General features: G+C 40.4%; 1 long non-coding RNA gene across 1 annotated transcript in view; it reads left to right on the top strand.

Moving 5' to 3' along the window:
• LOC100937237 (uncharacterized) overlaps positions 1–16,942 on the top strand; it is a 98,070-nt gene that overhangs the window by 19,326 nt on the left and 61,802 nt on the right. The window lies entirely within an intron of this gene.

Raw genomic sequence — 16,942 nt, 5'->3', positions numbered from 1 at the left:
AACTTTACTGGGCTGTTAATTTAGATTTTAGAGGTATAAGAGATTCTAGAATTAAACTATTCACTGTACTTATTTTTAGATGAGGAAATGAAGTCCTTAAGAGGTGATGTGAATTGGCCAAGGACATGTAGCTGTCTAGAGGTAGATTGAGACCATAGCTGAGTCTCCACCCTCTGTCTCTTTTATTTAAATTCATTATGTTGCCTTTAAAAATGATTGTCTTTCTTAGAGTTATTTTGCATTCATCATTCTCTTACAGCTACTATTATTTATATTATTCTACAGCTCAACTCCATTCCTGCCCTATTTACCATATAATATTTCCACACTGTATGCCTCCCTACTCCGAACTCAAGATATATATATTGTTAATTTTGCTCATTTTATAACTGTGTCAATCAGGACTCTTCTGATCACTAGAAGCAGAAAACCAATCGAACTGTCCTTGGCCGACAACTTATTGGTTTTTTTTCATTCAGAAGTCTGTTGGTGCTGACTTCAAGCACTGCTGAATGCAGGGCCAATGATATCATCAGATTTGTTGATCTGCTCATCTCTGTCCTCTGGGTGTACTGGACTACTTCTGGAGCAGACAACTTTCTCTAGATATCTGGGGAAGATAGGTCCAAGCAGTACCATACGTCATAATCATAATTTAGTAGCCAAATGGAGAGAAGTTTCTTCACTCAAAATTTGTATATTGAGCTCAGAGAGAGACTCTGATTGGCCCTTCCTGTGTATCATGTCTGTCCCTTATACCAATTTCTCTGTCCAGAAGAATATGCTGCTATTATAGGTTCAGATTGGATCTTGTTTTTTTTACTCATTAAGGGAGAGAATGAGTTACTATGATGAAGGACACTCACTAGTATTACATGGAACTGGAGGGTGGGGGGTGTTCCAGAAAGGACTGGCAAAGGACAGGGATGCTGCTAAAAGAAGAGGTATGGAAAAGAGTATTGGGTGTTTACAAATAATACCTATCAGAGTCTGCTAAAGCAATCAAGCAGTCAGTATCGTTGCACTCAGTATGATTGTGTTTGGGAAATAGAATAAGATTCTGCTCAATTCCTATGCATTCAGGGGATAGACATTGTCGGGTTCCAGAGAGTATATCCAATGATGGCAGCAATAGTTATTTATGTGAGGAAACTAGGAGTGTTCTAAGAGAGACACAAAGCTGAGTGAGTCAAGGGTGGAGACGAGATGAGGGTGAGGGAGTTGAAGATCAGGCATGGGGATGCTTTAATGAGGTTTGCACAAAGCCAGCTTTGTTGTTTATTGGTCTTACCATGACAGCAGTAACTTGCCCTACAAATGGATTCTTAAGTTGTTTTAAAACTCTACACAAATAACACCCCATATTTATAGATGCCAGACTTAGAGCAATTGCTGGGGCAAAGTGCAAATTGGTTTAAACTTTCTAAAGTTTACAACATGTATGCCCTTGGACTTAGCTATTCCCCTCTCAGAGTTTATCCTATGAAAATATTTATACAGAAGATGTTACCATAAGCTGTTAGGTTTTTTTTTTTTTTGGACGGAGTCTCGCTCTGTCACCCAGGCTGGAGTGCAGTGGTGCGATCTCAGCTCACTGCAAGCTCCGCCTCCATGGTTCACGCCATTCTCCTGCCTCAGCCTCCCGAGTAGCTGGGACCACAGGCGCCCACCCCAACGCCTGGCTAATTTTTTGTATTTTTAGTAGAGACAGGGTTTCGCCATTTTAGCCAGGATAGTCTCGATCTCCTGACCTCATGATCCATCCGCCTTGGCCTCCCAAAGTGCTGGGATTACAGGCGTGAGCCACGGCTCCCAGCCACTGTTAGTTTTTATTGTAAGTAGTTAAAAGATGAAAACAACCTAAATGTCTCATGGTATAAGATCGGGCAAGCAAAGAAATAACTGCAAATACAAAGGAATACATTGCAGGCATTTAAAATGCTGTTGTAAAAGACTATATAAAGAAATAGAAATTTGTTAATATATTGTTACATGAAAAAGCTTCTGAAATGGTTTAATATTAACTTTCATTATGCTCAGTTATCTATCAGACAATTATATTATCTGATTTAATCCTTACAATTCTATATGGTAGGTATTATCACGTTCCCCATATGTCTTGTTTTCTCCAAACTTAGTTTCCTTATCCATAAGTGGCATATGGTTTTGAAAGTCAGCTGGCAGTCTATGCCTGGAGTCAGAGCTGGCTCTGTAACTTCCTATTTTTGTGACTTTGGACAAATGACTTTCTTCATCACAACCTACATTTAGAAAATACGTTCCTATTATGAATCATCACATATATGCACACATAGACACACAATAAAATGAAAACAAAAATTTGCAAACCAATACTTATTCTTGCCTTTTTTTTTTTTTTTTTTTTTTTTGAGACAGAGTTGTGTGGCTCCATTGCCCAGACTGGAGTGCAGTGATATGATCTTGGCTTGCTGCAACCTTGGCCTCCCGGGCTCGTCATTCTCCCACCTCAGCCTCCCGAGTAGCTGGGACTAAAGACATGTGCCACCACACCTGGGAAATTTTTGCATTTTTGGTAGAGACTGGCTTTTGCCATGTTGCCCAAGTTGGCCTAGAACTCCTGAGCTCATGCAATCCACCTGCCTCAGCCTTCCAAATTGCTGAGATTGCAGGCGTGAGCCACCATGCCCGGCCTATTGGATGCAATCTGATATTTTCTTTTCATTCCATTTCATTATAATTTACTTAATTCTACTCCATCCTACTCCATTTTTTAAAAATAATAATTGCAGCCCACAAAACACAACCCACTAATGGTGTAGTGCCTGTTACTCAGCAGATGTTGGATAAATTTCAGCTATTATTCTTACTGTTAGTAGTAGTAGTAGTAGCATTAAGATTGTATGAGGTGGTAGTTAAAGGCTGTGCCCTTCAAAAATAGTAGGGAATTGATGGATTGAACTTATTTTGGTTTTACCATAAGCTTCAGCGTGTAGAAGTAATCCATAAGCACAGTGTAGATTGACACAGTTAGTATAGATGTAACAGATCTGAGAAAGCAGGTGGGTTTGTTCTGTACTTTGTAATAAATTCAGTTGTCAATGATGATGGCAGTAAAGCTGGAACTTTGGTTTAGAGAGGCAGAGGCAGCCAATATTAAATGAAGTAAGTTAGAAGACTGCATTGACCAACACGCTTCAGAGGTATTAGGACTCTTTCAGTTGCAGGTGATAGAAGCCCAAAACCAGGCTTAATGGAAAAATAATTATTGGCTTATATGCTGACAAATCTAGAACATCTACTGGCTTCAGGTATTCGTGGATCCAGGCCCTTAAAAAAGTCCTCAGGAAGCTATTTTTGTAATTACTGTCTTTTGGTTATACTTTACTCCACTGGCTTCACTCTCAGTCAGGCTTCACTCTCAGTCAGGCTTCACTCTCACTCAGACATTAAGAAAGTCACTTTCTTAATGGCCTCTGGCAACTTCAGCTCCAAACCTAGAAGAAGGAGAAAGTGTGCCCTGCTAAGTACCAATAAAAGTCTTGGGCCTGGTTCTCTTTGACTTGCATTGTACTCCATCCTGGACCCAATTTCTCTAGCTGGGAAGATACATTTTTGTGATTGGCTAGAGTCCCAGAGCCACACAGACTGAATGAAAAATAGGTGGCTTGCCAAAGGAAATGAGAGTGCTGCTACCAGTAGCAGGGAGAAGCAGGATTAGGGAGACATGGGAGTACAAAAACCAAGAAATGTTTACAATAGATAGTAATAGTTCAGAGCTAGACAGAAGATCAGAAGTCCATGTAGGTAAGCAGCAGGTTTCAGAAACCCATGTAAAGTGAATGGTTATGAGGGGCTGAAATCCAGGCATTAACCACAAACAACTTTGGAGCAGCAATAACAAAAGAATTCAAAACTCCAGTTACCCTTCTGTGCTTTGCCGGCCTGGCGTGTGCAGAGACGTCTAGTTAGGAGCATCCTCCTTAGACAAGAAGGGGAAAAGAGACCTACAGCAAGAGAATTGCACTGAACTAATGAATATTATCTTAATTTTCTTTTTAAAAAAGATCCCCAGGCAGCCCTGGGGTGGGTAGTAGTGTTTCCACACACACACACACACACACACACACACACACAGGTCACACAGCTAGAAAGTGTTAGAGTCAGTATTTCAGCACAGCTTTGTCTTACCCAAAGCCCACGCTTATTACATCTGCTTGAAATTTTGTTCTTGTATTTTCCTGAATGATGAATCCTGAGCTACACTTTAGAGTGTCCAGATTTATCATGCATCTCTGAGCTCCCATAATACTTAATGCACACCATGACAGCAGAATCTTTTAACACAGTACAATAATCAGTTGTTAATATACCTGTCAATGGTCTAAATTTGTTGCTCATGCACCCCAGTAGTAAAAAAAAAAAATCTGGGAATAGCCTCCTGGATATGTATTTTTATGTTTATGTACATTTATGACATAAATATACTATTCCATATTTATAATACTAATGTTAATATTAGATGGTAAACTCATTGAAGGCAATGGCTGTGTGATTCATCTTTATCTAGAGTTTTGCATGGTACCTGAAATGTAGCCACAATAATACAATTTTCCAATAAAAGTTTTTGAACATATACTTTGACATACAACAATGATGTAATTGTCCATTATCGCTAACTACTTGCTGTATGTTATCCTAGAAAATAAAATCTTCCTATTAACTCTAAGTGATAGGCACTACTTTTCCCTTTTTACAGATGAGAAATCTGAATTTACGTAACAGTTGACGAAACTTGTATTCTAATCCAGTTATTCACAGCCCCCAAAGATACTGAAGTTAAATACTATGCTAAATTTTTTTTTAACACGTGAAGTGACAGTGAGTCAGAATATTGATACTGTTCTGGAAATTTAGAATATAGACTGTTAAAACTTTTTTTAAAGACAGGGTTTCACTCTTTCTCCCAGGCTGGATTGCAATGGCACTATCACGGCTCACTGCAGACTTGTCCTCCCTGGCTCAGTGGATCCACTGGTCTCAGCCTTCCGAATAGCTGGGATCACGGGTTCACACCAGTACACCCGGCTAATTTTTGTATTTTTTTTGTAGAGATATGTTTTTGCCATGTGGCCCAGGCTGGTCTCCAACTCCTGGGCTTACCATTCTCCCACCTCGGCCTCCCAAAGTGCTGGGATTACAGGGATGAGCCACTGCATCCCCTAAACACATAATTTTAGTTGTTCATTAAATAGCCATGTGTTAGTAACATTTTGGTAGTTTTATGCTTTGCCTTTCTAACTAGATTATAAGGCTCTTATGTGTGCATAAATTTTTACCATTTTCTATTCCACCTTGCATTGCTCAGATGCTTAACCAGTGTTTTTGGGTGAGTTATTTTTGAGAAAGACCAGGGAAAGTTGTATGTGGGAGAGTAGGCAAGTGTGAGTAGATAGGTGTCAGGTGGGTGGACATGGGGTATGTAGCATTGACAGCGGAACGGCTTTCAGCCCACTTCCACACATCACTACCACAGGCTGCTAAATATCCTAGAAAACTCTTGTTCATCATTGCTTGATTGAAGAGGAGACCTAACTGCAAAGAAAACATTCTACAGAATATTAGGCACTAAGATTTCACAACTTCACTATCCAACAGTAAGAGTGGCATAGAAGTGATCACTCTGAGTTACTGATGATGTTATTTAAAAGAAGAAAATTTCAAATTTAATTCTCAGTACAAAGTCAAAGGTTTAAATAAATGGAAAGCTGCCAGCAATGGAATGATGTCTGCAGTGCTGGCTAACAGTTATACAATGCAAAAGGGCTTCTTCATAATGAAATTCAACTTAAGCATGGGGAGACACATTGTCCTATTTTAAATGCTACAAAATAATAGATATGACCTGAGAACCAGAAAAAAATATAAATGACATTGCAATCCAGAAATGAGAGAGTGTCTTAATTTTCTGACAGCGTTTTTTTCCCCGCCACTAAATCACCTGTATCAGGCAAGGCCTTGCACCCACCTTGTTGGAAATGAACTCACTTATCTACTGTATTTCAAAAGTGAAATGATGGTATAAATTCATTTAGATATAAAATTGAAGAAATTTCCTTATGTATACATGCCTCAGAGCAACACAGCTGTGCCCTCTAGTGATCATTTTCTTCTGTTGTTTTATGAGGAGTCTTGAAAAGCATTGTAACAAATTTACTCCAGGTTCCTCTTCTATTTTATAAATTAGTTTTTTGTGGGAGATGATTGCTACTTTGGAAAATAAATGCTGCTTTGGCACTAGGTATAGTGAGTGTAAAACGAAGAGTTCTTTATTTTTGTTCTCTGGAGCTCCATTTTCTTCACTTATAAATTCCTTTATAAATTTACTTTGTTGGGCCATGCCTTCAATTTCACCCTAGTCAGTTACCAGACTAGGGTGAATTGGATTGAAGTATAAAGAATACATATATTCAGTATTGCAAATCAGTTGGATCAAGTCAGGGCAACTTTTTAAAGGAATATTAACCTTCCTTAATACGTGTTGTGAAATGTGGTATGGCGAGAACTCTTAAAATTTTTCAGTCAAATTTGATCCTTGGCTCAATTTGATTTACCAGGTATACAAGTGTTCATGTCTCAATCCTTTGCTCGGCTGTAAATTCCTTGTATATAGGTCTTGTATCTTCCAGAGCCTGGCATTTTGTACTATACTGTGCTTTGGAGTGTTCCTCAAATGCAAAAAGTTTTTTAAAAAATTAAAACAATCAAGAGACTTTAAGTTGCAAGTGCAAAGAACTTTTTTTTTCTGAAGTTACCAGTATAATGCCCTGTGTTCCCTGGATATTTTAATATGTGTTTTCCAACATTAATATGTTACTCTCACCTAAACCTCAGACTTTATTTCAGTTGTCCCAATAATGTTCTTTTTTACCAAAGAATCAATTTCAGGATCATGCGTTGCACTTAATTGTTACTTCTCTCAAGGTTCTTCCACTCTAGAAAAATTTTTCAGTTTTTTTTCCCCACTTTCATGACCTCGATACTTTCTAAGATACCAGCTAGTTATTTTGAAGAACAATCTTCAGTATGGGTGTGTCTGAAGTTTTCTCATGATTATATTTAGATGACACATCATTGGCAGGAATATCACAGAAGTGATGCTGTGTTCTCAATGCATCCTGTCAGGTGCACATGATTTTAACTTCCCCCATTACTAATATTTTCACTTTTATTACTTGATCAAGGTGGTGTCTGCCAGGTTTCTTCACTGTAAAGTTACTCTTTTTCACTGTATAATTTTAGAAGTATTTTGTTGGGAGTTCTTTAAGACTATGTAAATATCCTGCTCTTCATTAAACTTTCAATTTATTCATTTACTTATATCTCTTAGGCTTCATAGTTTCTATTTTATTCCATAAACTATAATTTCTTAATATCATTATTTATTTTAATGTTCAAAGTTCCCCCAGTTTGGCCAATGAGAACCCCTGCAAGTTGATGTCTGTGTGATTTTGACACGTTCTATTACTTTTTCAGCACAAAAATTGATCATTTTGTACTTTCCTTCCTCCAGCCCTGGAATCTGCCATTTTTTCCAAGAAGTTTCTGCTTCCTTTTAGTAGAGAATAATATTTAGAAACAAGATCTCGGCACTAGGTACTCCTGCTGTCTCTCAGAAAACTAAGCTAAGGAATAGATGTATGCACATGTACACCCACACACACACACACACCCCCCTATGTTTATTTCTGTATCTATATTTATTGAAATGCATAAGTTTATTGTCAATAGCTCCAGTTTCTGTTCATCACAGAGTTAATTCTAGTTGTCTTTTTTCCCTTGTTTTAATTCCCCTTTCTGCGAGTGAGAAACTTGTCTCTTATATTCCTTAATATATTCACTTAATCAACTTGCCTAAATGTTGCCAATGAACATTTTCCCTGCCACTCCAACCAGGCATCGCACTCCGTGTCTGGTGGCTCGTGTGCCTGTTTACTGTCTTGTTCCAGCTCTGAGAGCCTATGCAGGATTTCTCCTATGAGTGGATATTCTCTTTCTCCTGTTTGAGACAGAGTCTTGCTCTGTCGCCCAGTTTGGAGTGCAGTGGCATGATCTCGGCTCACTGCAACCTCCGCCTGCTAGGGTTAGAGTGATTCTCCTGCCTCAGCCTCCTGAGTAGCTAGGATTACAGGTGGGCGCTGCCACGCCCAGCTGAGTTTTGTATTTTAGTAGAGTCAGGGTTTCACTGTATTGGTCAGACTGGTCTCGAACTCCTGACCTCAAGTGATTGGCCTGCCTTGACCTTTCAAAGTGCTAGGATAACAGGTGTGAGCCACCACGCCTGGGCCTTTCTCTTCTTATAAGAGTATGTCAGATTGGATTAAGGGCCCACCCTACTTATTAACTAATCACATCTAATTAATTAACTAATGAACAAATGGCATTTAGAAACTAAGAACTGGATGCTAGGCTCTCCTGTGGCTTGGCCACTTTTAAGAAAAATTACCTTTTTCTGATTTGCAGATTCTCAAGTCCTTTAGGGCTCTGTCCTAAGCCCTTTTTTTCTCTTTATGTTAAACTCTCCTACCCATTCTTTTGGTTTCATATAACATTTATGTAACAACTTCCAATGCTGTACCACTTCCAATCTAGACCTTGTTCGTAAGCTTAAGATTTTATATTGCATGCTGCCTAAATCACTCCACTTGGTTGTTTCTCATATTCAAAACCAAATTCCCCCCTACTCACCTATCTGCACCAAAATTGTACCTTCTCCCACCTTTGTTGTCACAGGTAACACAAACCAGATACCTGTCAGTCATACTTGATACTTAATCCTCCTTCAAATATTTTTCCCAAACCATTGTCATGAATTCCCAGATCTTTTGCTCACTCTTTTGTCTTCTTTCCCTCTCAGCTGCCACCATGCTAGTCAAAACGACCATTACTTCTTGTGGGTTTACTGAAGTTGCCTCTGACTGGTATCCCCAATTCTTAGATTACCCTTTCCAATCTTTTCTTCATAATATTACTAGAGTGATTTTTAAATTAACAAAACTTTTTGTTCTAACAATTTTTAGCCATACCCAGAAGTAGAGAAAATAGTATAATGACTCCCATTTAGCCATCAGCCATATTCAACAGTTACCAGCGTCTTGACACTCTTGCTTCTTGCTTGTTATATCTGTCTTCTCCCTTTTTTCATTCTTCTTTCCTTTTTATTTTTGAGACAGAGTCTTGCTTTGACCTAGGCTGGAGTGCACTGGTGCCCTCATACCTCACTGCTGCCTGGAACTCCTGGGCTCAAGGGATTCTCCCACTTCAGCCTCTCAAGTAGCTGGGACTACAGGCATGCACCACCATTCCCAGCTAATTTTTAAGTTTTTATTTTTGTAGAGACAGGGTTGCTCCATCCTGCCCAGGCTCATCTCAAACTTTTGGGTTTACATGATCCTACCACCACAGCCTGCCAAAGTGCTGGGATTACAGGCATGAGCCACTGCGCTTGGCCTCTGTTTTCTTTTTTCCTCTTTCTCTCTCCTGTTCTAATTTTTAGAAAAATTTTTGCAGATCTAGTTTATAGGAAATTCCTGATGTCAAATAATTTCACCTAAAATACTTCAGGAAACATCTCCAAAGAATAAAGAAAAATAATTTTTAAAAATCTGTATTTAAAGGCATTATATAATCACAATACCATTATCACACCAAACCAAATTAAATCAAATTAAAAATAATTCCTCTATCATCTTATCCTTAGTTGACACTCACATTCCTCTAATTATCTCAAATGTGTCCTTTTAAAATTAGTTTGTTACACTTATTTAAAAATATGGATCATGTTCCAGCCAACATGGGGTAGCCTTTCCAGGTTTTCCATCCTAGAACCGAAAAACCTTAGAGACAATACAACAAACAGGCATAGGAAGATTCAAAAAATGTAGAAAGAATAAGGCAGATGGTCTAGGGACCTTGAGAATTGAAGGATGACATGATGGTGAGTTTCTTAGGTTTCTTTATTGCCTTTCACATCGTCTTGAGAAGTTGTTGTCTGCAAACTGGAGCTGCCAGTAGGCCTAAGACAAAAAGCTCCAAGAAATCCTATTCCCATTGCTGGAGGATTGGGAAAAGAACAGCAGAAAAGCCTTTTGGCAATACCTGCCCTACTCCAGCCAAACACCAGTGGAAAAACTGCCTCCCTTCCTGCGGTTTCAGTGGGACCAGACAGGAAGTAAATCTTCATTCCTTCTTCCCCGCCCCGCTACCATGGAAGAAGCAGTTGCCCGTGCTGATTCTTGTGCATATGCCTTGTGCACTTTTCTTTAAAAGCATCAAGCTTATTTCAATTCAGTACCTTTTTGTAACCCTGAGCCATAAATTCCCTTTCTTTCTCATTTAAACACACTGAAGTACCATCTAAGTATGTAAGAACTGTGAAAGGAGCACCCATCACAATACCTAAGTCCTTAATGCTTTGCTCATCCAAGATGGAGTGCACTAATAATGTGATTTTTCACATAATAATGGCAAAAATAAGTAAAAAGTAGCTTAGGAGGTGCAGAGAGACTTATAAAAATAAGTATAACCACCTATGGCACCAAATATCAAGCAGATTACATAAAAACCATTTTTCTTATAATCTTTGTCTTTTTTTCTGGGTTTTTTCTCTTGCTCTGGTTTGGTGGACTGACTTTAAGCTGACCTCCAGTCCTTATGCCCTTACGTAATTCCCTTGTGTTGAGTGTAGGCTGGTCTGGTTCTAACCAATAGAACATACCAAAGGTTATGGATTGTCATTTTGATGACTAGGTTGCAAGAGACAGTAACTTCTGGTTAGCTAGTAGACTCTCTTGCTGGCTTTTATGAAGGATGCTGCTATGTCGTGAGTGATCCTATGGAGAAGTCCATGTGATAAGGGACTGAGGGTAGCTTATGGCTGGCAGCCAATAAGGAACTAAGATTCTCAGTTCAAAACATAGAAAAACCAAATCCTGCCAACACTTGTATGACCTCACTTTCCCGTTGAGCCTTTGGATGATATGCACCTTGCCCATCACCTTGATTATAGCCTGTGAGAAACCCTGAAGCAGAAACCCCAGCTAAGATACATCTGAACTCCTGACCAAAAGAAACTGTGAGATAATAAATACGTGTTGTTTTAAGCTGTTAAATTTGTGGTAATTTGTCCTGCTGTAATAGAAATAATTTTAAAATTGTTTTAGGGAAGATCTATGAGTGGCACACTGAACTTTTGTGAGGCTAAAAAGTTTTTTTTTGGCCGGATGCAGTGGCGCATGTCTGTAATCCCAGCACTTTGGGAGGCTGAGATGGGCAGATCACTTGAAGTCAGGAGTTCATGACCAGCCTGGCCAACATGGTGAAACCCCATCTCTACTAAAAATACAAAAATTAGCTGGGCGTGGTGGTGCGTGCCTGTAGTCCAAGCTACTTAGGAGGCTGAGGCAGGAGAATCACTTGAAACCCCGAGGCGGAAGTTGCAGTGAGGCGAGATCAAGCCACTGCACTCCAGCATGGGCAACAGAGTGAGACTCCGTCTCAAAAAAAAAAAAAAATTTTCTTCTAGGCTTGGAAGAAATACTTCAGCTTTTGTATAAAATTCTAGATTTTCCATAAACATCTGAAATATGACTGCATTGTTATTTAGCTTCTGTTGTGAGTAATGAGTCTAATTATCATTATTTTGCAGGTCATCTGTCTTTTCTCTATGTGTTTTTCTTACAGTTTTTCTCTTTATCTTTTATATACTTTAAGAAGAATGCATTGGCATGGAACACAACCAACGTATGTTTCTTTGTTCTTGTTTTATTATACGCTCCTATTATTTTTATCTTACTTTAGGAAATGCTGAGTTAATGTGACCCAGCTTGTTCAAGGAGCAGCCAGGATGCAGGCCAGCTACAGAGGCCTGAGGAAAGCAAAAGGAAATCAACTTGAGGCCACATGATTGAATGACAGTCCAGGGTACTTGGCACTGATGCAGTAGTGATAAGGAATTCTTGAAGAATTTAGGGCAGGGGTGTGAGGGTTAATGTCACGAAGGTTAGTCTGATCTTAGCAAACAAACCAAGGTGAATCGGATTGACAGAAATTCCAGTGAGAAGTTTATGATACAACTGCAACCCAGTGAGCGTGATGACCATGAGAATGGAGTGGAGAGTATAAAAATAACAGCATTTAGTTGCAGATTAGAAACAGATGTAAAAGGCAAAAAAGCACCATAGGGAAGGACATAAGAGGTCCCTGGAGTCAGACTTGGGAGATGTGAGTTTTATCAGTTTTGCATTAGCTAGTTGTGTGCACCCTTGGGCACACAGCACTTTTTTGGTAATTTTATTTTCTCAGTTTTCAAACGAGATGCAATTAGATTAGAGACTGTAAAGTAAAAGCTGCTGTGCTTCATTTTTTTAAACCAATAAAGCATTTTATAAGAGTTTGAATTGACTGTCGACATTTATACACTGGAATAACATACAAATCTGGATTTCCAGCTTCTCTTGAAAAACTGGAAAATCTGGTAATACCAGGCTCCTGATCTCATATGACAGCAATGTGCTTCACCTTGAGTAGCAGCTAGAGTGCTGTCTAGCCAGGTGACCACAGTTCTCCCTACTGTCCTTCATCTTGCAAGTTTGTTTCAATCATATTGTGTCCGGAATTGGTGGGATCTTGGTCTCACTGACTTCAAGAATAAAGCCGTGGACCCTCGCAGTGAGTGTCACCATTCTTAAAGGCGGCATGTCCAGAGTCTGTTCCTTCTGATGCTCGGATGTGTTCGGAGTTTCTTCCTTCTGGTGGGTTCATGGTCTCGCTAGCCCAGGAGTGAAGCTGCAGACCTTCGCGGTGAGTGTTGCAGCTCATAAAGGCAGTGTGGACGCAAAGAGTGAGCAGCAGCAAGATTTATTGTAAGGAGCAAAAGAACAAAGCTTCCACAGCGTGGAACGGGACCGAGCAGGTTGCCACTGCTGGCTGGGGCAGCCTGCTTTTATTCTCTTATCTGGCCCCACCCATATCCTGCTGATTGGTCCATTTTACAGAGAGCCAATTGGTCTGTTTTACAGAGAGCTGATTGGTCCGTTTTGACAGGGTGCTGATTGGTGCATTTACAATCCCTGAGCTAGACACAAAGTTCTCCACATCCCCACTAGATTAGCTAGATACAGAGTGTCGATTGGTGTATTTACAAACCTTGAGCTAGACAGAGTGCTGATTGGTGCATTTACAAACCTTGAGCTAGATACAGAGTGCCAATTGGTGTATTCACAATCCCTTAGCTAGACATAAAGATTCTCCAAGTCCCCACCAGATCAGCTAGACACAGAGTGCTGATTGGTGCATTTACAAACCTTGAGCTAGACACAGAGTGCTGATTGGTGCATTTACAAACCTTGAGCTAGATACAGAGTGCCGATTGTTGTATTCACAATCCCTTAGCTAGACATAAAGATTCTCCAAGTCCCCACCAGATTAGCTAGATACAGAGTGCCGATTGGTGCATCCACAAACCCTGAGCTAGACACAGGATGCTGATTGGTGTATTTACAAACCTTGAGCTAGACACAGAGTGCTGATTGGTGCATTTACAAACCTTGAGCTAGATACAGACTGCCGATTGTTGTATTCACAATCCCTTAGCTAGACATAAAGGTTCTCCAAGTCCCCACCAGACTCAGGAGCCCAGCTGGCTTCACCCAGCGGATCTCGCACCGGGGCCGCAGGTGGAGCTGCCTGCCAGTCCCGCACCGTGCACCCGCACTCCTCAGCCCTTCGGCGGTCGATGGGACTGGGTGCCGTGGAGCAGGGGACGGCACTCGTTGGGGAGGCCTGGGCTGTGCAGAAGCCCACGGCGGTGGGGGAGGAGGCTCAGGCATGGTGGGCTGCTGGTCCCAAGCCCTGTCCCGCGGGGAGGCAGCTAAGGCCCGGTGAGAAATCGAGCACAGCAACTGCTGGCCCAGGTGCTAAGCCCCTCACTGCCTGGGGCCGGCGGGTCCCGCCGAGCCCACACCCACCCAGAACTCATGCTGGCCCGCAAGCGCCATGCGCAGCCCCAGGTCCCACCCGCGCCTCTCCCTCCACACCTCCCTGCAAGCTGAGGGAGCCGGCTCTGGCCTCGGCCAGCCCAGGAAGGGGCTCCCACAGTGCAGTGGCGGGCTGAAGGGCTCCTCAAGTGCCGCCAGAGTGGGTGCCCAGGCAGAGGAGGCGCCGAGAGCGAGCAAGGGCTGTGAGGGCTGCCAGCACGCTGTCACCTCTCAATATCAATCATATTGCCTGTCTTGGCCCTGTAGGCATTTGAGTATTTTTAACCCTGGACCAGTTGATTTTCAAGTTTCTTGCATTTGTAAATCTTGTGAATCTGTGACTCTCAATACATACCCTAAAAAATGCGAAGTGAAAAGGTAATGGTAACAGTCATAGCTTTATTAAGAACTTATTTTGTACACTATTGTCCAGGTGCTTTATATATATTGTCTAATTTAATCCTCATAACAACCTTTAACATCAATATTTTTTTTTTATCATCATCTCCATGATACAAGTGAGGAACAAGGCTTAAAAGGCTAATTTGTCCAAGGTCATACAGCAGGTAAGAGGTAAAGTCAGGATTTGAACCTGACAGTCTTAACTCCAGACTTAATGCTTCTAACTCTTAAGCTTTGCAATCATAGAAAGGTCAGTGAATTTTGGAGAAAGCTAGTTTTTCTAGGTGTATGGAAGGGTGATGGTCAGGGTATTACTGTGGCCACAAAGGGTATGAAGATCATCAAGATACTTGCTAACTTACTTAGGTAGAGGAGTGAGAATCCTCAACTGCTATGATTCTCTATGCCAACAGCTAGACCATGGGAAGAATATACCCAATCTAGTCCTACAGAAATATGAAGCATTAAGAGATGGGGTGAAAGGCCGGGCATGGTGGCTCACGCCTGTAACCCAAACACTTTGGGAGGCTGAGGCGGGTGGATCACAAGGTCAAGAGATGGAGACCATCCTGGCCAACATGGTGAAATCCCGTCCCTACTAAAAATACAAAAATTGGCTGGGCATAATGGCGTGCACCTGTAATCCCAGATACTCAGGAGGCTGAGGCAGGAGAATCACTTGAACCCAGGAGGTAGAGGTTGCAGCAAGCCAAGATCGTGCCACTGCACTCCAGCCTGGTGACTGCGTCTCAAGAAAAAAAAAAAAAAAGAGAGAGAGATGGAGTAAAAAAGGCTTGGAAAGGACTTAAGAATTAAGGGAGAAACAGAAGTCAGAGTGGCAGCCCAAAGTGGGGAGAGCATGTTGTAGTAAAGCCAGACATGTGTTAGCTTTTTTCTTCTGCCAGGAGGCTTTGAGTGCAAACTTGAAATCTGGACCCAAGGCCAGGCAGGTGCAATATTATCAGATCATGCTTACAAGCTATGGTGAACAAGCTGTTTTTACAAGATTATCCATAGTGTCTCTGGGCAATGGAGCTACAGAGAGAGCTTAATAACTATTTTAAGTTGCTGGTTTATTAATCGTGGAAATCTAGCATATATTATATGTTTTAATAAAATATGGAAAAACGTACATGAGTCTTCAGAAACTTATGACATGAAAAAGCTTAAATATGAAACTATAAGTGGCATATTTTTTCTAAAATGCATATGTAAGCATTTTCCTTCTTTGGTTATCATAATTTTCACTTCTTTTATTCTTTCATTTTTTATTCCTTTTTGTGTTAGTGAAAAATAATTATGGGAAATTAAGAAAATTATATATTTAATAAAGGACAAAAAGAACATATATATATATAAATGGAAAGATACGTTTTATAATAATTGGGCCAATTGAGACAATATGGATTAGAGAAATAGCTTATCTGCTATGATATGTTTTTGGAAGAGTCGATAATAAACTAAGTTGAGAACTGTATTTTATTTTTCCATTTAGGAAACATTTATTAAGCACCTATTTTGTGCTTGGATCTCAATGAGCAGTGGAGGGAAAAAAACAATACGAATAAGATTCAGCATAGGCTTCAAGAAATTTACAACTTCCTCCAGTTATCTGAGGCCTGGTGACAGTGACAGTGACTGACCGTTTGGCTATTTTGAGGTGGATGACTACCTATGCTAAAATGTGGATTGAACCACTCCCCCAAAATCTCTTCTCCTACTACCTGACACTATAAGCTGTATGACAGGATGGAATCAGGCAGAATCTCGGACTGCTATCAGTCTGATACATTCAGCAGTGCTTTTCACACTCCCTCCTTCCAAAGTGTGCAAAACACGTGTATGTTTAATATTAAATTCTGTTTTTCACATCATTCTTAAAACGGAAAAACGTTAAGCCAGCTCTGCATAAACTGGCTCTGCTTTCTACTTCTGCTAAAACTGCTTTTAGAAGTGTATAGAGTGTCTTTAGGGCAATACTCATGGTTTATGTTGATTGTTTTTTACTTCATGAAAAAATTAAGACAAATGTGACCGGGACTGGGAAGGCAGGAATTTGTGAAAAAGTGAAAAAATATTTTGGATCAGCTCCTTAGACCAAATACTCCTTAGACCAAATACTATCCATTTTGAGAAGTAGAGTAATCTGTTGATGTGTCAAGGGACAACTTGGCTTGATTTCTCTCATTGTCCCCAAAGCCACTCCAAGTAATTTCCTACAAAATCTATAAAAAAGCTAGGCAAATGCAGCTTCACCAAAAACCCCACAGTACCCTCTTCTAAACAGGATGAGTCAGCTGAGCTTTCTTATATAAAAATTCTGAAGCATCCACCAGCTGAAATTCATTTTACAGAAGTTTTAAAGCTGCCACTAAACCCCACTCCAATCCTGTCCTGGTGCTATCATTAATCATTCTTCAGGGCTAATATAAATGCCTCTTTTAACAAGCAAACTATCCTACAAGGATTAAATCCATGATGTACAATGAAGGATGGATTGGTTTAACCAATTTGGCTGGGAAGAC

The sequence above is a fragment of the Pongo abelii genome, chromosome 2, assembly GCF_028885655.2.
Source record: "Pongo abelii isolate AG06213 chromosome 2, NHGRI_mPonAbe1-v2.0_pri, whole genome shotgun sequence".
Taxonomy (NCBI): Eukaryota; Metazoa; Chordata; class Mammalia; order Primates; family Hominidae; genus Pongo; species Pongo abelii.
Note: the sequence above shows the minus strand (reverse complement) of the source record. Positions and strands in the feature narration are given on the sequence as shown.